The following is a 6,074-nucleotide window of genomic DNA, read 5'->3' as shown; positions in this document are numbered from 1 at the left end:
AATTAGTGGGAGCACCCAGTGGCAACCAAACTCCCCCCTACCCCCCCACTTCCGCCTCCTGCTGGCCCCTGCTGATCAACTCCTCCCTCTCCCTCCCAGTGACTCCTGCATGCTGCGGAACAGCTGTTCAGTGGCATGCAGGAGGCACTGGAAGGGAGATGGAGGAGTGGGGATGGGGTGCACTCAGGGGAGGGGGCGAAAAGAGGTGGGGCGGAGGATAGGGCAGGCCTGGGGGGGTGGAGTGAGGGCGGGAAGAGGCAGCGGTGGGGACTTGGGGGAAGGGGTGAAGTGGAGGAAGAGCCTGGGGCTGAGCAGGGGGTGAGCACCCCCAGGGAAAATTAGAAGCCGGTGCCTGTGGTCATAGGCCTTGATAATGCTTCAATGAGGCTTAATAATGATTGAACTGCCATTGTTTCAGTGCCAGCATGGAGACGGCTTAGCTGCCACAGTTCAACTAGTCCTCTACTAAGTCCAAAGCTGATTGCAAAGAGTTACAAAAGGATCTCTCAAACTGGCTGACTGGGCAACAAAATGGCCGATGAAATTCAATGTTGATAAATGCAAAGTAATGCACATTGGACAACATAATCCCAACTACACATGCAAAACGATGGGGTCTAAATTAGCTATTACCACTCAAGAATGAGATCTTGGAGTCATTGTGGATAGTTCTCTGAAAACATCTGCTCAATATGCAGCAGCAATCAAAATAGCTAACAGAGTGTTAGGAACCATTAGGAAAGGGATAGATAATATGACAGAAAATATCATAATGCCACTATCTACATCTGTGGAATGCCCACACCTTGAATACTGCATGCAGTTCTGGACATCCTTCTCAAAAAAGTTACATCAGAAATAGAAAAGGTAGATAAGGGCAACAAAAATGATTCAGGGTACGGAACAGCGTCTATTTGAGGATAGATTTAAAAAACTGGCACTATTGAGCTGGAAAAGAGACGACTAAGCGGAGGCGGGATATAGAGATTCATAAAAAATCATGAATGGTGTGGAGAAAGCCAATAAGGAAGTGTTATTTATCCCTTCACATAACACAAGAGCCAGGGGTCACCCAATGAAATTAATGGCCACCAGGTTTAAAACAAATAAAAGGAAGTACAACACAGTCAACCTGTGCAATTCATTGCCAGGGGATGTTGTGAAGGCCAAAACTATAACTGGATTCAAAAAAGAATTAGATACATTCATGGAGAATAGATCCATCAATGGCTATTAGCCAAGATAGTCAAGGATGCAACCCCATGCTCAGGGTGTTCTTAAGTCTCTGATTGCCAGATGCTGGGACTGGATGACAGGGGATTGATCACTTAATGATTGCCCTGTTCTATTCATTCCCTCTGAAGCATCTGGCATTAGCCACTGTTGGAAGACAGGACACTGGGCTAGACGGTCCATTGGTGTGACCCAGTATGGCTATTTTTATGTACTACTGTCCCACAATGCACCAGTGATCTTGAAAATCTTCCACAATGCATTGCTTCTTGAAACTGAGCTGGAAATGTGGGATAAGAACCCACAGGGCATTTCAGCTAATATGGTTTAAGACAGAGCTAGTGTAGCCATGAGGCAAATCTGCAAGCATTCTTAACACAATTCACTTTGGCTAGCATGAACGCAACGAACCATTTTTGCTTAAACCAACTTTATACAATTAGTTCAACCACAGTCATTACTGCTCGCTAGTTGAGATAAGGACACAGAGTCCCTTACAACCACAAGCTGTTCAGCCCCATCTATTATGGGAGTCGGTTACAACAAGACAGCAGCCAACAGAGTTCAAACATAGGGCAGAAGACTATGAAATGTCTCTATACTCATTCCCCTCTTATTTTTAAAAACCACTCCTTGGAAATACGTTAAAAATCAAGCTAACAGATAGCAGGAAAGATATATGAGCAAGGGAAGTGGTGGATTGTCCAGTTCTTCATGTCTTCAGATTAAGACTGAATGCCTTTCTGGAAGACAACCTTTAGTCAAACATATTATTGGGCTCAATGCAGGGTAACTGGGTGAAATGTAATGGCCTGTGATATACAAGAGGTCAGACAAGCTGATATGATGGTCCCTTCTGGCCTTAAACTCTATGAATTTATGAAACATGGTTCGGTTTTGTAGTTTATGAAGGATCAAACCATGTTTTAATCACATTGGGTGCTACTTCCTTGTAATTGAATCTGCAAAAAGTGCATTTTTCTATAGCATATCTAAGATTATATCAACAAATTAACTGATGCGGAATATGGCATGCCTTGGCAGCCAGAAATACAAGAGGAAAGTGTGATATAGTGTTATAGATCTAAACCTGTTTTTTCTTGTAACAAAGGTCTCTTATAGGTAGCATAGATTATATATGTTACCCTTCTGCCAGGTGGAGTCGGCAGCAACCAGGGCTGGGTTCAATATCTAAGAGTTCCTTTTCAACAATACAACACAGAACTAGCTCGAGCCCCAATCCAGTAACCTGGGAAAATTATACACCACCCCTGAGCGCCTCTGAGAGGCAATACTTCCCCACTCGCAAGCACAGAGTCCGAGTCTAGAAAAGAAACTTTTAATGAAAGGAGGGAAGTCACCCAACATTAATTAGGGAAATGCCACAAGCAGGATTCATAATCATTAAACTATGAGCAGGACACCCACCCCAGACTAAGTGTGTGGGGCAGTGTCTTCTGCCTCGTGTTCTTGAGTTCTACAACCAAAAGTTCCTTTTCTGTGCCCCCCTCTGCTCCCTCACCATACCCCACTCATGGCAGTTGTCCTTGGTAAGTGAGGACCCAGGGTTCAGAGGTGCAGTTGTGTGAGTTCACCTCCGACCCGGGGAAGAAGGCATCTTGCTTGCTCTGCCATCTGAGCACTTACTCTGGCTGACCACTGCACCAGCCACGGTTCTTCTCTGCTGGCCGCCTCGCCAGCCACTGTTCAACTCGCTGGTCACCTTCTGCCACCTTTCGCTCTGCTGTGACCTCTGCAGGTCAGTCTCTTAGTGATTTTCAGCTCTGAGGCTGGGCAGAGACACTGTCCCACCACAAGTGATTATCAGGTCTTTTGAGCACTTAAAATAACAAAAGACTCCTAATGGAGCTTATTTATCTCTATCTTTGATTAGTGGGGAAGAACAGGTTAAACCAGACTGGGAACCCTTAGGGAGAGTCCACTCCTCCTGGCTGGGATACCTGTTCCCACCCCTCTCTACTTTCACAAGGGTCTGGCATTCAAGCCCCTGGCTTAATGAGGCCCTTTTAGCTGAGGGTGACCTCCTCATTTGAGACCACACAGTTCTGCTTCCCTTTACTCAGACAATAAAGACAACAACACTGATAAAAACATTTAACTACCCCTGCATTCAGATTTAGTAATTTTATTAAGATAATGTTGAAATAAAAAGAAAACGGTACAGAGTTCAAGCATAAAAATTTCTGATTATCAGGGAATAAGGTACAGATTATCAAGGGGTGCGAAATTCGGTTTAGGAGCTGGTGGCGTAAGGAATACATAATCTGCAATCTCCCTGGGGGTAAAAGTTTAACCCGTCAAAGTACAGACATTGAGATATGGGGATATGTTGTCCATATAATGGCTATGTTCAGGTGTGGAGTATAATGAGCGGATACGATGATGGGGATGGATCTACCCTCATTTGGTGGGATTTAAAATTCAGTGAGTTTATGGTTCCAGTTCATATGGTCCAATGGAAAAAGGCTCTCAGTCCCTTTCCCATAGTGGATGCACGATGTCGTACCGGCTCACACTGCCTGGTACTGTCGGTGGCTGGTGATGTGTTTGATGTAGATGTCCCTGGACCATCGGATGGTGTCCGAGACCATGAGGCGCCGCATGAGCCGTGCGTAGTGTCGACCGATCCCACAGGTCCGCAGCACACGCTCGTTGCAGGGGTCCCAAGGGCCCAGGGCTCCGACGATCAGGGCATCCATCTGCACCTCGTAGCCCTTTGCTCTCAGGGTGTTGGCCAGGGGGGCGTATTTTTCCAGCTTACGAGCTCGGGCTTCGCGGAAGGCTGGGGTCCTGTTCTTGAAGGAGACTGTGATGTCAATGAGGATGATCTTTTGCTGGGCCTCGTCGGTGACTACCACGTCGGGTCGCAGCGGGCTGTCGGTACCGGGGATGGTGCAGTTCACGGTGACCTCCCCCAGGCGCGGTGCGATGGCTTTCACTAAGCAGTTCTGGATGGCGTTGTGGCGTAGCTGCCAGGCTCTGGAGTGGGGCTTGCAGCTGCACAGGACGTGGGGCAGGGTCTCGTTGGAGTAGCCGCACTTCCTGCAATGCTTGTCTAGGTTCCTGTGGCGGACGGCTCCGTTGAGCGGGACGCAGTTGAGCCGGGCATGGTGGATGAACCGCCAGTCGGCGAAACGGGTGAAGCCGCCACCGGCGAGGAAGTGGTTGCTGGCGTCCCACTTGCTGGTCAGTTCGAAGGCTTTACCCTGGTCCGGTTTAAGCTTCAAGGCTTCCATGTACAGCGAGTGGATGGCTGCCTTCAGGGTCCTCTCCAGCATGCCCCTGGTGCTCGGGGTGATGATGGTGTTGTCCTCAGACCTGATCTGTGGCACCAGGACTGCCAGCTCCTGGCGCTCCTCGCACCACTCCCAGCGGCAGCCGATGCACTTCCCCAGGCGACACGTGGCATTGCGAGCACGGGACCACATTGAAGCGATGTAGCACCCGTCCTGTCCCAATTCGCCATCCAGGGAACTGCTCAGGAAGCTGGCAGTGTCTTGGTTGGAGGGGGCTCTGCCGATCTGCTTCTTTGTTGCGTCATGGAGGGCGTTTGCTGCGATGTTTCTTACCATGGCGTCGGGACACATCAGCAAGCGGAAGGCGTGGGTGATCACCCCGATGTCACAAAGGTCACCCATGCGGGGGACCTTGGCACCGCCATGCCTGTGGGCGATATAGACCAGCTCACTGCTGGCTCTCTGGGGAAGGAACATCCACTTCTTCACCGGCTGGCGGACGATCTTGTCTGCCTTGTTGAGGGGTACCTTCGCCACGGCGGATCCCCTTAGGACGAACGAGATGCGGGGGATCAGGAAGGTGTTCAGGGCGTTTATCTTCTGCCACGGTGCTAGCAGGGAGGTGTCGATCTTGGCGGCATCCTGCAAGATCTCCTGGATGGTGTTCTTGGGTGTCTTCCGGACACGGAAACCCATCGGCGTGCTGAGGTGCCGGTAGGCCGCCCCTCTGCCAGGGGGATGATGGGTTTGCCCTGGATCTGGAACCCTGTCGTCTGTACCGAGTCCCTTTTGCTGCCGTCGATGTGGAGAGATGCGCACTTCTTCGCATTGAAGCGGAGCCCCATCCAATCGGCAGCTTGACTAGTGGCATCTAGCATATGTTGGAGGTTCTCTGGGTCGTCCGTGGTCAGGACCAGGTCATCCACGTAAGCCAGGATGCTCACCCTCTCACCGTGGAGGTTGAGAAGCCATCTGCGCCATTGGAGATCGCTCACAGCAACGGCTCCATGGCGAGGTTAAAGATGATGGGGCTGAGGGGACAGCCATGCTTAACTCCGCTCCGGATCGGGATCTCGGCGGTCTCCCCTTCGACCGAGCGAATGGTGGTGCTGCATCCCTCATACACTTCTCAGATCACACGGAGGAAGTTCTTTGGCATCCCAAACTCCTGGAGCGTGGCAAAGATGTGGTGGTGGGACATGGACCCAAAGGCATCAGCCAGGTCGAGCCATGCTACAGTGCACTGCCTCCACGCCCTTCTGGCTGTTTCGATGGTGGTTTGGAGGACAAAGTTGTGTTCATAGCAGCCCTCGCAGGACATGAAGCCTTTCTGGGTAGAGCTGATGGCTCCCCCGCTCACCGACCACTCCGTGATCCTCGACGCCAGGCAGCTGGCATAGAGCTTGTACATTGTGGAGCAGAGGGAGATGGGCCTCCAGTTGCTGGGGTCATCCCGCTCACCCTTCTTGTACACCAGTACCATCATGACCTTCTTCCAGGAGCTGGGAGTCTGGTAGAATCGCTTGCACTGTGGCGAGGACCAGGCAGCTGGGATCTCGCTTTTTCAGGAGGGTGTACGGGATG

This window comes from Natator depressus, chromosome 6 (genome assembly GCF_965152275.1).
Source record: "Natator depressus isolate rNatDep1 chromosome 6, rNatDep2.hap1, whole genome shotgun sequence".
Classification (NCBI taxonomy): domain Eukaryota; kingdom Metazoa; phylum Chordata; order Testudines; family Cheloniidae; genus Natator; species Natator depressus.
Note: the sequence above shows the minus strand (reverse complement) of the source record.